Genomic DNA, 22046 nt, shown 5'->3' on the forward strand with positions numbered 1-22046 from the left:
GGAGGAATAGTGCCCCATCGTTGGTGTCAGTGGGAGGAATAGTGCCCCATCGTTGGTGTCAGTGGGAGGAATAGTGCCCCATCGTTGGTGTCAGTGGGAGGAATAGTGCCCCATCGTTGGTGTCAGTGGGAGGAATAGTGCCCCATCGTTGGTGTCAGTGTGGTGGAGGGGAGAATAGTGCCCCATCATTGGGGTCAGGGGGGGGGGAAATAGTGTCCCATCGTTGGTGTCAGTGGGGGGAGGAATAGTGCCCCATCATTGATGTCAGTGTGGTGGAGGGGAGAATAGTGCCCCATCATTGGGGTCAGGGGGGGGGGGGAAATAGTGCCCCATCGTTGGTGTCAGTGGGGGGAAGAATAGTGCCCCATCGTTGGTGTCAGTGGGGGGAAGAATAGTGCCCCATCGTTGGTGTCAGTGGGGGGAAGAATAGTGCCCCATCGTTGGTGTCAGTGGGGGGAAGAATAGTGCCCCATCGTTGGTGTCAGTGGGGGGAGGAATAGTGCCCCATCGTTGGTGTCAGTGGGGGGAGGAATAGTGCCCCATCGTTGGTGTCAGTGGGGGGAAGAATAGTGCCCCATCGTTGGTGTCAGTGGGGGGAAGAATAGTGCCCCATCGTTGGTGTCAGTGGGGGGAGGAATAGTGCCCCATCGTTGGTGTCAGTGGGGGGAGGAATAGTGCCCCATCGTTGGTGTCAGTGGGGGGAGGAATAGTGCCCCATCGTTGGTGTCAGTGGGGGGAGGAATAGTGCCCCATCGTTGGTGTCAGTGGGGGGAGGAATAGTGCCCCATCGTTGGTGTCAGTGGGGGGAGGAGTAGTGCCCCATCGTTGGTGTCAGTGGGGGGAGGAGTAGTGCCCCATCGTTGGTGTCAGTGGGGGGAGGAGTAGTGCCCCATCATTGGTGTCAGTGGGGGGAGGAGTAGTGCCCCATCGTTGGTGTCAGTGGGGGGAGGAGTAGTGCCCCATCGTTGGTGTCAGTGGGGGGAGGAGTAGTGCCCCATCGTTGGTGTCAGTGGGGGGAGGAGTAGTGCCCCATCGTTGGTGTCAGTGGGGGGAGGAGTAGTGCCCCATCGTTGGTGTCAGTGGGGGGGAGGAATAGTGCCCCATCGTTGGTATTAGTGACACAAATGATGGGGCACTATTCCTCCCACTGACACCAATGATACTTACCTTGCTGACCCCTGCTCCAGCCTGGGCTCGCTCTCTCACTTACCTGTCAGCTGTCTTCCTTCTCTGGCCGCTCTCCTCTTCACTCGCTCCCTCGGTCTTCTTTGATGTACGCGCGCTGCCGCTTGGTTCCTCCTCTCCAAGCTCCACCTCCTCGCCGGTGATTGGCCGCCTGTGTGCCTCTCCTGAGCTACAGTTCCGGTGGCCAATCAGCGGCGAGGAGGCGGAGCTGCTGAGCGATCTTGGAGGTGTGGCTGGGTGACAGCAGCGTATCATCCCGCCCACACATCGCCGGAGACTGCAGCGGTGTCTCGGTTCCTAAGACCATCGGAAATATGTGTTTTCCGATGGTCTTAGGCGACCCCTGGGAAATGGTCGTTCGACCCCCAAAGGGGTCGCGACCCCCAGGTTGAGAACCGCTGATCTAAAAGGTTATTTGCAAGAGAAGAGAACAGTTTCATAGTAAATCATGGTTAACCATCTGTCCAACACAAAATAGGGAACTTGGACTTTTTTTTTTTTTTTTCAATTAGGAAGAAACCCTTGAGCTCCAGTAAAGTGATTGTGTCCAGACTGAAAGATACAATTTGATATTAAGTCATCATTCTAATGTGGACAGGTGGACCAGTCTTCCCATAACCAGGGATCACAGACCATAAATTTAACTTTTTGGATAATCACAAGGTGTGAGGCTGCTGGGTGTTTTGTCTGAGACGAACAGACATATACTGTGGATGAAAACTGAACAAAGATGGTGCTGGTCTTCTGGCTAATAAGGTCAATAGATCACAGTACTCCATAGGTGAATGCATTCATTTGAGAGTGTGACAGACTCCTGACACCCCGACTGGGTATCACTGCCAAGACGATGCTTCACAAGCTCTGGAAAACAAGGCAAGTGACTAGGCTGAGGCTGTAGCTATTCCAAAGAACTAGACTACATCAGTTTTTGGAGTGAACAAGGACTGCTTTATTAGAGAAACACACTGCATTTATACAGAGAATCATCAGATAAGCGCTAATCACATTTAATAGACAATATCACAGTTGAGATGCCCACATATGAATACAGTATACATAGGATGCCATATGTTACAATGATCTTTTTGGGCGATCCCTAGGGAACAGTGGCGATCTGGGTCTAAAATTTGATAGACTCTGACCCCCCCCCCCCCCCCCCAGATGAAATGGTCCAAAAAGGGATATGTTCCATGGATGGGTCGGAGTGACAGCTGTTAAAGGTACCCAAGTGCTGTTTGTAGAGTAACTTGGCAACAGTTCCATAGCCATGGTTACAAAACTCCAGTGAGAGAACACTGAAATTCTATGGTTCCCAAGCAAACTCCCTCTCAGTAATCACTCCAGCCCATGTCCCACCAAAGGGAGAACATAAAGGTTGATTTACAAAAGGCAAATAGACTATGCATTTTACAAAGTGCAGTTGCACTCTGAAGCTTTACCTCATTTGTGAAGCTCTAAAGCAGTGGTTCTTAACCTGGGTTCGGTGAGTCAGTCTCGCGGGTTCGGCGGAGGTGAAGACCCACACCCGACTCATATGATTCGTGCAGTAAATATTCATTATTATGTTTTTGTGTGAAAATCATGTTTTAATGGTTTTGTTCTTAACGGTTTTGTTCATTTTGTGCACCTATGTATAAATATATACCTATGTTTTGAATTTTAAAAATCATATTTTTTTTTTTGTCCAATTAAGAAGGGTTCGGTGAATGCGCATATGAAACTGGTGGGGTTCAGTACCTCCAAGGTTAAGAACCACTGCTCTAGAGCAACTGCACTTGCAGAGTGCATAATCTATTTGCCTTTAGTAAATCAACCCCATAGTCCCAAAAGAGCAACGTGGCAGGACAAGCGGTTCCTAGTAAAGTTAGCAGGTATTCCTACTGGACTGAGCTGCTATACAGTTTCATATGAATGTGGCTAGGCCCCAGTGAAGTGCTGAGGGCGTGCCAAGGCTAGATGGAAGTCCGAATGGGCATAAAAGTCAGCTAGTGACCAGATCCTGGATAACTTGAAAACGCAATAAAACACAGCATTCTCCGTGGTTCTTCTGCAGCCCCAAGTCCGTGACAGAGGGGTACTAAATATCTGTGATACATCTGTTAGCATGAATGCACTTAAAATGAAAAAATATATCTGACACAATGACTAGGCTTTAAAGTGCATTCAAGCTCCTAAAATATTTGGGCTATTATGAGACTTTCATGCCTGATGAGGTATATATACTGCTCCAAAAAAAATTAAAGGAGCACTTTTTAATCAGAGTATAGCATCAAGTTAATTAAACTCCTGGGATATTAATCTGGTCAGTTAAGTAGCAGAGGGGGTTGTTAATCAGTTTCAGCTGCTTTGGTGTTAATGAAATTAACAAGAGGTGCACTAGATGGGCAACAATGAGATGACCCCCAAAACAGGAATGGTTTTACAGGTGGAGGCCACTGACATTTTTTCCCTACTCATCTTTTCTGACTGTTTTTCACTAGTTTTGCATTTGGCATGAGACGATACCTGGACCCTTCAAAAGTTGCACAGGCAGTCCAACTCCTCCAGGATGTTACATCAATACATGCCATTGCCAGAAGGTTTGCTGTGTCTCCCACAGTCACTAGAGCATGGAGGAGATTCCAGGAGACACGCAGCTACTCTAGGAGAGCTGGACAGGGCTGTAGAAGGTCTTTAACCCATCAGCAGGACCGGTATCTGCTCCTTTGGGCAAGGAGGAACAGGATGAGCACTGCCAGAACCTTACAAAATGACCTCCAGCAGGCCACTGGTGTGAGTGTCTCTAACCAAACCAAAATTGACAGGTCTGCAACTGGCACCCTGTGCTTTTCACAGATAAGAGCAGATTCACCCTGAGCACATGTGACAGATGTGAAAGGGTCTGGAGAAGCCGTGGAGAATGTTATGCTGCCTGTAACATCGTTCAGCATGACCATTTTGGTGGTGGGTCAGTGATGGTCTGGGGAGGCATATCCATGGAGGGATGCACAGACCTCTACAGGCTAGACAATGGCACCCTGGCTGCCATTAGATATTGGGATGAAATCCTTGGATCCATTGCCAGACCCTATGCTAGTGCAGTGGGTCCTGGATTCCTCCTGGTGCGTGACAATGCCCAACCTCATGTGGCAAGAGTATGCAGGCAGTTCCTGGAGGATGAAGGAATTGATACCACTGAATGGCCCCCATGCTCGCCTGACCTAAATCCAATAGAACACCTCTGGGATATCATGTGACGGTCCATCCGAAGCCACCAGGTTGTACCTCAGACTGTCCAGGAGCTCAGTGATGCCCTGGTCCAGATCTGGGAGGAAATACTCCAGGACACCATCTGTCGTTTCATTAGGAGCATACCCCGACATTGTCAGACATGCATATAAGCACTTGAGGGCCATACAAACTACTGAGTAACATTTTGAGTTGCTGCAATGAAATTTCAGCAAAATGGACTAGCCTGTTGCATTATTTTTTCACTATGATTTTTAAGATGTCTTTGAATCCAGTCCTCTGTAGGTTGATCATTTTCATTTCCATCAAACGATGGGCATCCTTACGTTTCTAACACATTACCCAGTATAGATAACCAGCATGATATTTTTCCCCATTAAGGTCTGATGTGTTTTCAAAGTGTTCCTTTAATTTTTTTGAGCAGTGTATTTCCACGGAGCCAGCTGCCATTTCCCAGGCTGATAGAACAATCCAGATATTTGTGCCGTGGTCTTTCACAGAGAAGCAGGTCTTTGTTCAGCTATGAGATGTGGCTCCATATGCCCTGACACTGTGACCTTTTTTAGAAATTCATTTAGAATGGCCATTGGAATATTTCCAATGCAAAGCTCATCTTTCAAATTAAATGTGATCATGTATAAATTACAGTTCTGTACTGGAATCTCATAAAAAGAAATAGGCTGTACCTAGAGTTTTTGAGAAATTACAATAGCTTTATAATTCTAGGAAACCATTCTGCGTGATAAAGCTAAGCCATGATATAGAGCAGAGAGTGCAGCCAAATACCCAGCACTGCATATTAAGGCTTTGTATAGATTGATCATGCATGCCTGCAATACTTTCTGAGCTAATATGACAAATTTACCATGCACTGCTCATTTGTACACATCTTCCTGCGTATGTCCTTTATAGGTATATGAAAAATGTTCCAGATGCAAGTTCCAAACTCTGAATGAATTTGGCAGTGAAAGTAAAGCGACATTCTGGAATCCATTTACACTGAAACACTATTTCCAGACATTGAATAATTTGTAGACCAGGATCCCTAAAGGATCAGCCAGGCAGACCTACAAATATGTAAAGTAACCCCTTCCATTCTAAATAGGCTGCCATATAGTAGAAAGAACAAGCTACTGGTTATTTAATACACTTTTTCCCAAATAAAATACAAATGACAAATACTTCATTTTCTGTGTTTCATTCCTATCGGTTATGGGAAACAGCTGACCTACAAGGCTTCAATGTTTCTTATTAGACCTGGAACACTTATTTCAGTGCCAAACCCTCTTGAATGTGCTTGAAACAGGGGACTCTTCAGCACTTTGGAACATACTAAACAACCATTACTACTGGTGCAGTTCACAAACGCTATTATACCATATATGTACAGTATCTGAATATATATACTGTATATACAGTGGGTATAGAAGAGAATCACCCCCTTTAACATAATCAGATTTTGTTGCATTGCAGCCTGAAATGAAGACAGACACAGTTTTTGTTTTATCGATCTGTATTTACTATCTAACCAAGTGAAAGATATAACACAAACATGTCAGAAAAAAATTAAAAAACAGAATCGCTGACTTTGAAAAAGGATCGCCCACTTATGTCAGCATTTTGCTGAATTACCTTTTGCTTTAACAACAACCTTTAGTCTGTTGGAATATGACTCTAACTTTGCACATCTAGACTTTGCAATATTTGCTCACTCTTGTTTGCAGAACTCCTCAAGTTCAGTTAAATTTGATGGTGACTGTGGACTGCAGTCATTCCACAGATTTTCAATGGGATTTAAGTCTGGGCTCTGACCAGGCCATGCAAGGACATTCCCCTTTTCCTCCTCTAACCACTGTGTGGTATATTCTGCTGTGTGCTTTGAGTCATTGTCATTGGAAGGTTAGCATTTTCCCATTAATAATTTTCTGGCAGAGAGCCTTCCTAAAGAATTTGACGGTATTTTGTTCCATCCATTTTCCTTTTATCCTGACAAGTGATGCAGTCCCTGCTGCAGAGAAACACCCCCATAATGGGATATTACCACCTCCATGCTTTACTGCATAAAAGGTGTTATTTGGATGGTGAGCTGTATTGGATTTCTGCCAGACATATCTTTCGTGTTGAGGCCAAATAATTAAATTTTAGTCTCATCTGACCAGAACACCTTTTTTCCATGTGGCCTCAAAATCTTCAAGGTGCGTTTAGGCAAAGCTCAGTCATGACTGCATGTAGCCTTTCTTGAGGAATGGCTGTTTTCTGCCAACCCTCCCATACAAGCCAAATTTGTGGAGAATTTGTTTTATTGTTGTCACATGTACACAATGACCACTCTTTATCATACATTCCTGCAACTGATTGAGAGTTTCTGCAGGCAAGTTGGTAGCCTCTCTGACCAGTTTCCAGTTAGGAGCGACATCCTGATCCAGGAAGAGTCTGTGTTGTACCAAATACCTTCCACTTCTTAATGGTAGACTTCATTGTGCTTCTAGGCTTTGATAAAGCCTTTGAAGCTTTTTGAGATTCATCTCCTGACTTTATCCCAGAGATCTTTTGACAGTGCCTTGCCACCCATAGTTGATGGTTTGCTTAAGTTTCACTACCAGGGACTGAAATGCACCAGGAAAGCTCTTTTCATGCTGAGCTAATCAAAATGACCACAGCTGATCACAATTGAAAGTCAAATGGCTTTGTGTGCCATTGAGAAGGTGATTAGCTACACCTTATTGAGTTTGCAAGTCTGTTTTAGGAGGGGGTGATCCTTTTTCCAACTCATTGATTCTGTTTTTGACGTGTAGATGTTATATCTTTCACTTGGATGTTATAAGCTGCAAATATGGCTGGATAAAACAGAAGCCGCGTCTGTCTTCATTTAAGGCTGCAAAGCAACAAAATGTGATTATTTTAAAGGGAGGTGATTCTTTTCTATACCCAATCTAGGAGAACTGGAGACAGAAAAGACATGCTTACTGCATGAAACCCTATTTCCTGACAGCTCCATGTCAGTACAGCTGGGTAAGGGTCCCGCCCCCCCATGCTTCCAGGACCAAACTCATAAATTTGAGCCCACCTGCGGCCTCAGTGTTCCTCTTTTTTTTCCTCCCATGTGCAGGACATAGGTGTGCTGCACTACCTGGCTGGTCTAAAGGGCTGCCTGTCCATTCATGGATGTGGGTTTCAGCTGGACGCGGTCCCTGGTGTACCGGCTAAATGACCCATAATCGAGGGAGCCCTGCTGCTGGTCCACAGCTAACAGCCTTTTCTGGGGTCTGCTGGGTCCATGTGAAGTGGGCAGCAGTGTGAGCAGAGTCTCTAGGCACTCACACCCGCGCAGTGCCAGTGTTTACAGTCGGATGGCGGAGGTTGGGTGAGCTAAAAGTAAAAATGCTTTGTATCCAAATGAATGCTGCATTGCTGGATGTTGTGCCTTGCTCCCTACAGCCGCTGTGTATACCCTGAGCTCTGACAGATAGTACTCTGCATAACAGGTGTACAAAGTAATACTTTGTCTGTTCACACATGGCATTACCTGTTGATGGATTCTCATATTTGCTTTACTATTTTGCCATTATGCCAACCCCCTCAAAAGAGCAGCATTCCCAGAGAAGGTAGAGGAATCACCTGTGGATGACTACCATAGCTAGCATTCCCGGTTGGAGTAATGGACATCCCTTTAATAATTGTTTGTGGTCTCCAGTTTCTCAAAAAAAAAAAAGAGAAGGTTTTTACGCCATCAACAATTCCCTTGGATGACCTATGGACATTGCAGAATACTATTGTAATTCTGATGCAGATTCCTGGATTCCTGCCTTTTTGTTACTTTTCTTAAAACATTTTCATCATGTCCTGTTCTCTGGGAGGGCAAGGTCTGGTTCATTAACCACCTGGTGACTTCAGGGCTATGGTTGGAAACTGAAATATTGGCATCCCTCTAGCAGTGGTTAACCATTTAGGGTTTGTTACTAAGCAAGCTATTTTCTACTTTATTAAATTATTGTAGTTTTTTTTTTAGTTGCTTTAAGCAGCAGGCAAACCCTGTGAAAGGATTATCTAGAGCAGTCTCAGAGCTTTTCCAAGCAAGACAACCCTCTTCAGACTTATCAGAAAAGAAGACACAGATAAACATGAATGTAAGTGTTTCATTCACCCTGTGTAGAGGTTATGTGTTCTAACAAGGAGCAGTCTCATAGCCTTCCCAGGCAGAACAGCCTCTTCAGACTCTCCAAAGGGGAAAAGACTAATGGACATGACAATATGAATCTTGCTTTGTTCAAGCAACCACAAATGAAGATAATGACACCCAACACATTGTCACATTCATTAAGTGGCCAGTGCACTCAAAGGGAGTTGTTTCCACTTACCCTCTGAAAGGGTTATATGTTCTGGCAATTAGAAGTCTCATAGCCATGCCAGGCAAGACAGCCTCTTCAGACTCTATGAAAAGGAAGAGGAGAACGAGCATGACTATGTATCCTACTGGCTTAAGCAGCAAGAGATAGAGATGATGACACCTAACAGGATGTCCCATTCAATAAACACATTGTCAATACACTAAAGGAATGGTTTTCATTTACCCTTTAAAGGGTTATCTGCTTTCGCAATGAGAAGCTGCCTAGTCTTCCCAGGTGAAGCATCCCTCTTCAGAGTTTCCAAAGAGGATGATGTGGACAGACATGACTGCATGAATACTGCTTTGTTCGAGCAACAAAGGATAAAGATGACACCTAAAAGGTTGCTACATGAGGCTAATATTCTAAAGGAATGTGTTCACTCACACTGTGAAAGGGTTATCTGTTCTATCAATGAGCAGTCTCTTAGCCTTCAAGGTAAACAATCCTCCTCAGAATCTTCCAAAAGAAGATTTAAGTGAGCATGACTATGTGAGCCCTGCTGGTTCAAGCAACCAGGGATAAAGAAGTTGACACCTAACAATTTATCACAATCATTGGCCATGTGGTAAATACATTCTAAAGGAGTTTCCTCTACTCACCTTGTGAAGGGGTCATATAGTCTGCCAATCAGCAGTCTCAGAACCTTCTCATTCAAATCAAACCTTGCCAGATTCATCCAAAGAACATGTGGACAAACATGACTGTACAATTCCTTAGTTTAAGTAGACAGTGATTAAGATTATGGTGACAAAGTTGTCACACTTAATTAAGCATGTGGTCAAGCCACTCTAAAGTAATTGCTGAATTCACCTTCTGCAAGGGCCATCTATTCTGGCAATGTCCAGTTTTCCTTTTAGTGCCATTATAACTGGTCTCAGAGCCTTCTCAAGCCAATCAATCCTCATCAGTCCTTTCTGGACAAGAAGATGAGGACAACCTTTGTCCTGGTTGTTGATTCCTCCTTTTGTAAGGTTGATGAAATTCCTTTAAATAGAAGCAAAGCTGTGGAAGTATTTCACGTGCCTCCAGAGGACAGCTTGACATTTTCCTTATGGTGACTGAATCAAGTGCCTGTTCTACAAGATTGGAGCATGTTGTCACAGCAGGATGTCAAGGGTTTTGAATCACCCCTTTGGTTGGTGTGTTCCTTATGTGATTGGCCAGATACATGACTTTACCATTAGAAGATGCTGTGGCCTTCAAGGATGTATTTAATAAATGCATTGTTCTTGATCTTGGAAGGTGAAATCTGAATTAATAGTGGTCAGTTTGACTTCCTGCCTCAAGATAAACATCTGTTGAGTTAAAGGAGACTGGAGTTCAAGAGTCCGTTTCCATGCTCTCTCCAGAGACGGTAGCTTCTGCATTTCTGGCTGGGAGTAAAAAAAAAAGCCACTACATAATCCAAAGAGCTGGTGAAGAGCTTCATGTCAGGATGCTTTCTGGTATTTTGGTTATTGTGCCAACCATACATGTCTTATGGGCACTTGGTGGTCCCTCCTTGGACATAGGCACAGCTTTGGTGACAGACACATAGTCACTCAATTCAAGCATATTTTGGAGTTCTTTCATCCTTCACATCTCAGATCCAGCAGGTCAGGCAGACTCAGTTGAACTCTCACCCCCTATCAAGTTGGGTTTCTGGACTGGTAGCAGTCAGAGGGCTGACGTCAGAAGATATGGATTATGCCCTGTATGGAAGTGAGCCAAAACTTGTAGTTGGAAAAACAGAATCTTCTGCAATGTCATTCCCATCTGACAACCTAGTGGCTGGTGGTGCAGTAAGACACCAGCAAAGTAGGAGTTAAGAACTGAATTTCAGGCTCTCCTAGACTTCAGTGACCTCATCCAAGGTGGACCTGCCCTTGTGAAGTGGTCTCCATCCGGAAACAAGGGGGCACAAGAGGTTTCTCTGATTCTAGAATTGGCCCAAGTCAATATCCTGCAGCTGTCTGCTGCCTATATGCCCAGTAAGGGGAATCTTTAGACAAACAATTTGTCCAGGACAATCCTGGATGACAATGAATAGCCCAGACTCCTGTAAGTCTTTTGAGAACTAACGAGCTTGGTAATCACTTCCAAAGGTAGACCTGTTCACATCCTCAGTCAACATAAAGTTGCTTTCTATTCCAGGGTCCAGCATTCACAAGCAATGGGGGTAGAGGTGCTGGTCGCAGCGTGGATCTCCAGGACAGCTTATGTCTTTCTGCCTCTCCCTCTGATTTTCAGCTGAGGCTGTGACAGATGAAGGTGATAGTTTTGGTGGTGACCCCAGATTGGTTGAAGGGGCCTTGGTACTCTCTGCCCCTCCTAATGGGTGCCAAGGATCCACTCTGGTGGTGATCCCAAATTAATTGAAGGGGCCTTGGTACCATCTGCCTCTCCTAATAAGTGTCAAGGATCCACTCCCTCTGCCGGTAAGATCGGATTCTCCGAAGTCACATTCATCCAACACCTGACAGACTCAAGCTCAAGGCTTGGGTCTTGAGAGGCAGAGGCTGATAGATCTCAGGGGCTCTGTAAAAGTTGTGAATACTCTTATGAAAGCAAAGAACAGCAATAACAGTGGCTATAGTAGAATATGACATACATTCACAGGATTGCTGCTGATCAAGTCTTTCACATTCTGGAGTTTCTGTAGGTGAGGCTTGATTTAGGTTTATGTGTAAGTACGCCTGGGGACCACATTTAAGCTATCTCTGCCTTCTCCGGCATACAGTGGGAATCCAACACTCAATTATACTGTCCTTCAAGCTACAACTTGGTTGAAACCTACCTAAGGCATTGTTTGTGAAGTGGGAACTCCCATTAGAGTTGGTGTCAGGAATCTAGGAATGACCAGAAAGGTGTGGACTGACACAGGGAAAGGCAGGTTTCAGGTATAGTATAATAATACAGTTTATTATTAGCCACCCAGATATATATATATATAAACGCACAATGAACAAACCAACTTTCCACTAATCTTAGTAGGTGCAGGAACACAGGCGTAGTCAGGGCTGGAGAGGTGGAACGGTCAGGCCGGCCGTAGGGTTCTGTAATGACCGTTTGGTGGTACCTCTAGTGGTCCGCAGGACAGGATTCCCCAGGGCGCGGAGTCTAAGTCCCAGTCTGCTTATTCACCAGGGCCCCTGATGGTGGGGATGGACTTGGAGCAGACAGGAACCAGGTCGCGGCCCCTGAGTACACCTGCTAGTGGTAGAGGGATCCGCCAGAGGTATGTGCAGGTACGGCTGGATCCGTGCAGGATGGATGGATGGCAGAGTAGTTAGCATGGTCAGACGGGCTAAGTCAGCAATGTGCGGGCAGCAAGGTACCAAAGGAGCAGGCAGAGAATGGTCAAGGTCACAAGCTGGGTTCAGTAACTCACGGGCAGCGCGGTACAGGGGATCAGGCAGAAGGATGGTCAGGCAAGCCAGGGGTTCAACAGGAGATGGTCAGCAGAGGTCAGGATCAAGCCGGGTCAGCAACGAAGCAGGAACACAAGATACCAGGTACAGAGGCTCATGGGAAAACATACACCAAGGCCCAGATCACAGGCCTGGTCATGCCTTAAATACACCTTTCTGCAATCAGCCCCAGGTTTGGCTGATTGCACGTGTGAGCCTCTGGCTGCTGAGAGCACCCGCTGGCCAGCTCCGGCACTGCAGCCCACACGGCAGATGAGTCCCACCACCAGTGCTGAGTCCATTCCTGACAGTTGGACTTGCTTGCATCAGATGCCTTCAATCAAAGTGGCTTCTTGTGGTACCTCTCGTCGAAAGCTGCTTTCCTGGTGGCAAATACATCAGCCAGAAGAGTGTTCGTATTAGCGATCCTGGGGTATAAAGAACCCTGTCTTACATTCATCCCGGATAGGGTGGTACTCATGCTGATGCTCAAGATCGTGCCTAAGTGGCCTTCAAAGTCTATATCACACTGAAAGTTGTCCTTCCTACATCCCTCTTGGGGAGTACCCAAGAAGTTAGCCCATCAGATGTGAATCAAGCTTTCAAATTTAGCATCAAGGTGAAATCTGACATCAGGAAGTCGGAGCACTTGTTTGTCATTCCAGGCAGAGCGTGTAATGATTTTATGGCTTCCAACAAGATTATTGCCTTCTGGTTGATGAAGCTCATCTCCTTGGCCTACAAGTTGAAAGGGTTGGCTGTGCCAGGGAGAATCACTTCTGTCCACCCAAAGGGTGTCGACTTTGTGAGTGGCAGCAGGCTGAGTGTGCCCAGACACTATGTGCAGGGCAGTTACATGAGGATCAATATATACTGTACGTTCATGGCTCATTACTATATAGAAACAGTCTGAATGATAGTTGAGTTTGGCAGAGGCATCCTGGCTTCTGTTTTTAGCCAGAATTGAGGAGTGTGTAGCATTATCCCTCCCCTGTGTGGCTAGCTAGTTCCCAGCTGTGTTGACATGGAGCTGTTAGGAAAATTGAATAACAGAAACTTATCGTAATTTTCTTTTTCTGACGGGCTCCATGTCAGCACAATTCCTACCCAGCTTGGTAAGACTAGTTACGGAACACTGAGGCTGCAGATGGGCTAAAAATTTATGAGTTAGGTCCTGGAAGCATGGGGGGGGGGCCCTTACCCATTACGGTAAGTATCTGTCATTCAATCTTCCATTATGCAACACAAAATTTAGATTGCTCAAGTCCTACCTAGGAAAGCAGTCTGAACATTATACACACAGTATGTATCTGTTATGGCGCTACCTAATTTTCACCATACCATGCTGCTTCTGTCTTCTTTCCAAATAAACAAAAATAGATATGATAAAGCAAGGTTTAGCATTACCAAACACTACAGTCAGAGAGCATATTGAGTGCATATTTATAACTCAAGATTTGGTGGTGACTGTGCTACCATATTTTCTGGTATTGGTGTTTTCAAGAGGTTTTGCTTCTAAAAGTCGAATTGTGAATTTGGCATATCTACTGGATTGTCTTCCCTTAGAGCTCTTTCACTCTGATGCATTTTTATCTTTCTAAAAATGCAAGAAAAACACAATAAAAATATTTCCCTTTGAATCCTATGGGACTTTTCACAATACTGTGCTGCAGAGGTGCAGTGTGGTTTGAAAAGTCCTGTATGCTGTATCTTTGGTGCACTTTTCAAAACCGCACCAAAAAGCAGCTCCCCATGGAAATGAATGGCAAAGGCATCAAAAACAAGTCAAAAATGCATATGTATTTCAATGGAGCATTCTGAAGCACTCTTAAGCCAGCCACAGATTGGTCAAATCTCGGCAGGGACTGGCTGAGTTTCAACCCATGTATGGGCAGGTTGATTTTTCATGAGGGAACCAAGCAATTTTCTTTCCTGCAAACGCATCATCTATGGATTATCTTAGGCTGGAATATTCATTTACTCCATTTGATGTGATATGTTTTCATCATCTGTTTTCTATTCATTTTATAAACACCACCACTCTATAGGTAGGTACATGATTTGGCTATTATTGTTCTCTAGGGCATCAATAAATGATCTATCTGCTTTAGAGAAGGTAATGGCTGTGTTGTTGCATATAACTACTATATATGGCTATATATATAGTACTTACAGAGGCGTCCCTAGGGTTGGTGTCACCCGGTGCGGTAACACTTGGTGACACCCCCTCCGACGATCCCCGCAGAATGGATCGGATCTGCAGATTGAGCATAATGGATCGGACTCCGATCCATTATGCTCAATTCGCAGATCCGATCCATCCTGCGGGGATCGTTGGCTTTCTTTACAACCTACCTTTTCTTGGAGCGGGTCCGGGTTGAGCGGCAAGAAGTGTCTCCCATGTAGATATGTCCCCCCTGAAGCAACTGTGCATGTCCCGGTTTCAGGCATGATCAATCGATATTAGTAGTAGTTCTATCATCGATTGATCGTGCTTGAAACCGGGACATGCGCAGTTGCTTCAGGGGGGACATCTACATGGGAGACACATCTTGCCTCTACACCAGTGTGTCACCCCAGGATCGTCAGCATGCATCCTATACGGGGTGACACCGAACCCGCTCCAAGAAAAGGTAAGTTGTAAAGAAAGCAGACGATTCCCAAAGGATGTGGTCGGTGTCACCGCACCCCCCGCACCTGCCTCGGGATGCCACTGAGTACTTATACTGTATTTGTTACTTTTATCTGTTGCAGTGTTAACTTTGCTTATTTGCATTGTGTTTTTTAGTTTGTATGCGTTGTTTTTTCATGTCACTTTACTGTCAGAATGTATGTGTAACTTAGCTTTTATTGTATGTAATTTTAATTTGGTTGCAGCTGGTTACTTGTCACAGGCAGAATAAGGGGCTGGCTTATGAGCAGCTAAGCTTGTGATCCTATACTATTAGTAAATGTATTATTGTACTTTAGCATGCCAAAGTAAATGTTTGACTTATGCAGTTATCTCAAACTGTCTTTTTGGCTGTAGTTAGTAAGGATTGGATGTTGTTCAGCTACAATTATAGGCTTTAGTAGACATTTCAAATTCTGTTGAAACAAACTGATGGAGTATTTAGATTATTAATTCAGTTGTTATGAAGTTAGTTATTTAACTGCATTGTGATGGGGAAGTGTTTTATTGTACCCAGGTGCAACCCATAGAGAGCAGCCACTTCTTCAGTAATAATTAATATCTATTTATGTTCTTTTGTCCTTTTGTGTGATTTGGTTGCATCTATATTCCTCTTAAAAGTTGACATTTTTACCTGATTTCTTATGAGTCAGGGCATAGGTTTTTCCCTTCATTGCCTTGTACTTTTTACTTTTCCTCTCGCAGTTATATACCATATGTATCAGCAGGGCTGCTCTTAGAAACCACAGGGCCCCATACAGCCAACCTGACAGCCCCCCCCCCAAAAAAAACAAAAACAAAACAAAACACAGTTTACTATGCTTCAGTTATACATGAACACAGTGAGTTATCGATACCGATCACTCATTGTGTTCATTCACAAAAGGCTGATAAATGAGACATATTCACCTATTGTGTGCTTGCAGCTGCCAATGGGATAGAAAGGAAGGAAGCTGGCAGCACTGTGATGGCACACAGGGGAGCCTGGGAAGCAGGTGTGAAAACATATGGTGCACAAGGAAGGTGATGGGTGTTGGGGAGGGGTACTGGAACTGATCCCAATGTATGGCTCTCTCTGCAACAGCTGGAAGCCAGCGAGAGGAAGAGGAGAAGAAGACAGCTTTCAGCTTCTGCAGAGACAGCCATACTGGGGATCAGTTCCAGTAATTTCCCCTTGCTGTTCCAATCACTCTCCCTGCCCACATCTCATTCACCCAGCTGCCTGGGCCCCCCTGCTGGCCTGGGCCCCATACAGGAGGACTGGTGGTACCCCCTTATCCACGACCCTGTATATCAGTGTTGTTTTTTTAAGATTTCCTTATATATGAATATAGAAAAATGGTTCACCTTATTGAACACATGGATTAACTAATACTATTTTAAGTATTTATTTATCATATTGTTTACCCAGTGCATGTTATTTAACTGCTTGCCGTCCAGCCATTGTAGAAAAATGTCCACAAGGTGGCACCGCTGGGCAAAAATCATGTTTTAAAATGTAATTTTGCAAAACAGGTAGGGGGCGCGCACCCGCCCTACCCTTCGCGCCAATAGCGGCAACAGGTGTCAATCACTGGGTCCCGGCCGGTCATAACTGCCGGGTCCTGGCTGGTCATTACCCACCGGGTCCCGTCGATTGTCAGCAAACACTGACAGAGAGCACAGCTGCATTGTTTACAATGCAGCTCTGCTCCCTGTCAGCTCCTAACACACTGATCCTGAGAGGAGTTTATCTCTCGGGATCAGCATGTTCCTGTGAAGTACACGCCCCCGCCCCCTACTTAAACACTCCCCTCACACAGTTAACCCTTTCATTGCCTAAAAAAAAGTTAACCCCTTCCTCCCTAGTGCCATTAGTACAGTGTCAGTGTTTTTTCTTGCACTGATCACTGTATTGGTGTCACTGGGGATGTCAGTGACCCCAAGTCAGTTCCCCCCCAGTATCAAAATGTCCGCCGCAGTCCCGCCATAAGTCGCTGATCACTGTCATAAATCGCTGATCACCGCCATAAGTCGCTGATCGCTGCCATTATTAGTATAAAAAAAAAACCCAGTATCTTTCCCGCCATTTGTAGACGCTATGACTTTCACGTAAACCAATTAATTTACACGTATTGGGATTTTTTTTTAGCAAAGACATGTCGCAGAATACATTTTGGCCGAAATTTATGACGAAATTTGATTTTTAAATTTTTTTTACTGAACATAAACCTCCATTGCTAGTATAGTGTGTGAACAGATCAATATCTTTGATTAGATCAGCACAATACCAGCGTTCACATTAGTATAGTGTCCCCAAAAATGCAGCGTTAGTGGGATCAGCCCCGGCACCTGCCAGCACCTGCATTTAGCCCCTACGCTTACCCCCCCCCCTCCTCCCCCCAGCAAGTGCAGTGTCAGTAGGTCCCTGTCACTTGATATATTACACACAAAACCGCAGTGTTCGCAGAATCAGGCCTGATCTCTGTTTGCACTTGCTGGTAAATTTTGCTGACTCTCATATTCAGCAGAGTGCCAGTTCCGCTCTACCTTTTGGTGAATTGGCGAGTACCAGCGGTCTAGTACATCTTGGTCTTTCACATACCTCCTTGATTTTTGGAGCTGTTTTTCACAGAAGATCTGTATGCGTTGATTGTGGATCAAAGCAATTTATATGCACAACAATTTATCGCCGCCAACCCAAAGTCAAACCTTGCCAGACCAGTCACATGGAAACTCATTACGGTTTCCGAATGTACATTTTTTTGGGCCTAACCCTCAACATGGGCATTACTAAAAGAAATGAATTGCGGTTGTATTGGTCCGCAGACCCGATTCATCATATGCCCGTGTTCTCTGCTGCCATTGCCAGGTATAGATATGAGAGTATAATGTGTTTTATGCATTTCAACGACAATACACTCTGTCATCCTCGGGGAGACCCTGAATTTGATTGGCTCCACAAAATTCAGCCCCTCGCAAATCACCTTAACCAAAAAATTGCAGATGTCTATACTCCCCAGCAAAAAATCTGCGTTGATGAGTCCCTGATTAATTTTTCTGGCCGCCTTGCATTCAAACAATTTCTCCCCAGCAAGCGTGCCAGATATGGGGTCAAGATGTAGAAGACCTGTGAGAGGACAACAGGCTATACTTATAAGTTTTGGATTTAAGAGGGAAAAGATAGTCACGTGGAGCCCCCCGGATGCCCAGATTACATGGGGAGCAGTGGCAAGATAGTTTGGGACTTGGTGTCATCCGTTTTCCATATGGGGTACCACTTATACATGGACAATTTTTATTCAAGCGTGCCACTATTTAGACATTTGTACAATCTTGGAACTGGCGCATGTGGCAAAGTGTGACCTAACGTGTGCCCACCATTAGAAGTGGGTGGATGCCGGGCGGTATATTCTAATGGTGGACATACCACACACTATATTTCTGGCAGAGATTTCTTCTCATTTTTTCATTCAGTTCACAGGCTGCATATAAAAAAAAGAAGACAGCATATACACCCAACAAGGACCAGCAATGTACTGGTACATCACTGGACTTTGAATGATTATAACAGGATGATGCCTACAGCTGCAGACATCATCCTGGTATAGTTTCTTTCAGCCGGCGATCAGCTTTCATGTAAAAGCAATCCTAGTGGCTAATTAGCTGCAGGATTGCTTTTACAAGCAGCGGGATATGATGCCCCCCTCCCCCGCTGCCTTCCACGGCCTTCTTGGGCAGTCCCCTGCCATTGGGCGAACCTGAGAATGCAGACGGTGTTTCTGCCAGCTGACCATAAAGCTGATTGGAGACCAGAGTGGTGCCAATCATCTCTATAGTTTAAGAATTCGGAAGCTACGAGCATTTCATCACTTCAGTTTCGCAGGATATAAACAGCACCATTTGTAAATTGGGAAAGCATCTGATCACACCGATTTTGGTTTGATTAGATAATGTAAGGGCAGAGGAGATTTCTAGAGTCTGATAGACCCCAGATTTCTCAAAAAAGAATATATGACAATGCCCGATGAAGTTATAGGGGGTATTTGCATTCCCTGTTATAGCATTAAAAGTGATAAAAAAAAAAAAAATGAAAGTTACAGTGTAAAAATAATTTTAAAAAATCAAAATAACTTAAAAAAAAAATCAAAAATGGTAGCTTTTAAAGGCTTTTAAAGTGTTTCCATGGATATTAAAAATGTATGCAGTTTGTCGCCATTGCACGGGGCATGCGTAGTTTTAAAGCATGTCATGTTTGGTATCTATTTACTCGGCATACCATCATCTTTTCTTACCAAATAATTGGCCAATATATTATGTTTTTGTGCATTAAAAGTAAAAACAGTGTATTTTTTTTTTTTAAATTGCTTTTGAAAAATCGCTGCGCGAGTACTATGTGCCATAAAAATTTGTAGTACCCATCATTTTATTCAATAGGATGTCTGCTTTAAAAACATATATAATGTTTGGGGGTTTAAATTAATTTCCTAGCAAAAAATACAGATTTTTTTCATCTGAACAAAAAGTGTCAGAAAAGGCTTGGTCTTCAGGTGGTTAGAAGAGTGAGTGATGTGTGGCATAAACTTCTAATGCTGGGCATAAAATGCCCCCACCCCCCAAAACGACCCCTTTTTGGAAAGTAGACACCCCAAACTATTTGCTGAGAGGTATGTTGAATCAATAGAAGAATCTATTTTTTCACCACAAGTTTTTGGAAAATGACAAATGTTTTTTTTTTTTTTTTTTACACAAAATTGTCACTTAAATGATTTACTGCTCACACATGCCATGGGTATATGTGGAATTACTCCCCAAAATACATTCTGCTACTTCTCCCAAGTATGGGGGTACCACATGTGAGAGACGTTTTGGCAGTCTAGCCAAGCACAGGACCCCAAAATCCAATAAGCATCTTCAGGCTTTTAAAGGACTTTATTTCCTCATTACACTTCCAGACTACCTATCACAGTTTCAGAGGCCCTGAAATGCCAGGATAGCACTTAACCCCCCCAAATGACCCCTTTTTGGAAAGTAGACACCCCAAGGCATTTGATACGAAGCATGGTAAATATTTTGCAGATCTCATTTATTGCCATAAGTTTTTGGAAAATGAAGAAAAAAAACAAAAACATATTTTTTCTATTCTTTTTCTATATTTCAAAACCTTGCAAAAAAAAATTAGATGTGCAAAATACTCACCATCATAAATTCCTTGGGTTGTCTAATTTCCAGAAAGGGGGGGGGGGTGGGTGGCATGTCAGGGTCTTTAAAACTGTGATAGGTAGTGAGGAAGTGTAATGAGGAAGTTGCGCACCTTCAGGCTTTCAAAGTGGTCATTGGATTTCAGGCTCCTGTATGTGGCTAGGCTCCCATAAAGTCTCACACATGTGGTATCCCCATACTTGGTAGAAGTAGCAGAATGTATTTTGGGGTGTAATTCCACATATACCCATGCCTTGTGCGAGAAATAAATAATTTAAATGACAACTATGTATAAAAAAAAAATGTTTTTGTCATTTTCCAGAAACTTGTCGAAAAAAAATAATTCTTCCATGGACTCAATATGCCTCTCAGCAGATAGCATAGGGTGTCTACTTTCCAAAAAGGGGTCATTGGAGGGTGTTTGTACTATCCTGGTATTTTAGCACCTCAAGAAATGTGCTGGGCAGTCAGAAAGTAAAAACTGCGTAAATTCCATTATCTATACCATAGTTTGTAGACGCTATAACTTTCACACAAAGCAATAAATATACACTGACTGGGATTTTTTTTAACCAAAAACATGTAGCAGAATGCATTTTGACCTAAATTTATGATGAAATTTTAGGTTTTTTGGATATTTTTATGACCAAAATAAAATATTTTTATATTTCTTCAAAAATGTTTTTATTTATAGCGCCAAAAAAAAAAAGTGCACAGGTGATCAAATACCACCAAAAGAAAGCTCTATTTGTGTGAAAAAAAAGACATAAATTAAATTTCTATACCATATTGCATACCCGCGCAATTGTCCATTAAACTAGCGCAGCGCTGTATAGCAAAAAAATGGCATAAATTGCAGTATCTATACCATAGTTTGTAGAAGCTATAACTTTCACACAAAGCAATCAATATACACTTGTTGGGATTTTTGTTTACCAAAAACATGTAGCAGGATACATTTTGGCCTAAATTTATAACTAACTTTGAGTTTACTATATGTTTTTTATAGCTGAAAGTAAAAAATATCGTTTTTTTCTTCAAAATATTTGTTCTCATTTTATTTATAGCGTGAAAAATAAAAAGCGCACAGCTGATCAAATACCACCAAAACAAAGCTCTATTTGTGTGAAAAAAAGGACGTAAATTTTGTTTGGGTGCAGCATTGCATGACCAAGCAATTATCAGTTGAATTAGTGCAGCGCCGAGTAGCAAACAGAGGCCTGGTCAGGAAGGGGGGTAAATCCTCAGGAGTACCAGTAGTTAATTTGTGTCCTTTGCTGTATCATTATTAGCATATAACTCAGACCCTACGCTGCTGGGGACATGTTATTCAGTATTAATTGTTTTAGATACTATATTGGCGATGGCTTTTATAAGAAATGTACATTGGTGTCCATACATCCCAATGCACTGCAACACATGGTAACACAACTGTGCATCGGGATGTGCTGCTTGGCAAAAATGCCAGAAGTCTGTTTTTTTGTGCATTTTCAGGCCAATGGGGTGTCTAAACACAAAACAGGTTAACATGCATGTGTTAACACAATGCACCAGTGCAAGTAGTCCCTTAAACATGTTCTTTGGTGGTAGGTTATGGTAGTAACAAGAAACACGAAGCTACATAAAAAAAATTATGTTTTTTTTACTATTTTGGGCCAGTTCTTCTCTGATAATAAAAAAAAACAGGAGATATCCATTACCATTTACCACCAAATGAAAGCCCAATTTATCCTGAAAAAAATATGGTATAATTTGCCTGGATGTACAAAGTAGTTGTGATGATATGTACGGTTTTACTAACACATGTCAACGTTGCAAAATTGTGCTCAGGCATTTAGATTTGTTTTACCCTTAGGCGTGAAGGGGTTGAAGCCCATATCTCTCATGCAAAAAATCCCACCTCACCCGCTTTAATCTAAAGATTTTTTTTTATCTTTCAATAGTTTTTATTGAAATTTTTTCAAGTTACAAATAGTGCAAAAGACAAATGTCATGTCATAACAA

The sequence above is a fragment of the Staurois parvus genome, unplaced genomic scaffold (genome assembly GCF_062004578.1).
Source record: "Staurois parvus isolate SC_StPar_1 unplaced genomic scaffold, SC_StPar_1.0 ptg000064l, whole genome shotgun sequence".
NCBI lineage: Eukaryota > Metazoa > Chordata > Amphibia > Anura > Ranidae > Staurois > Staurois parvus.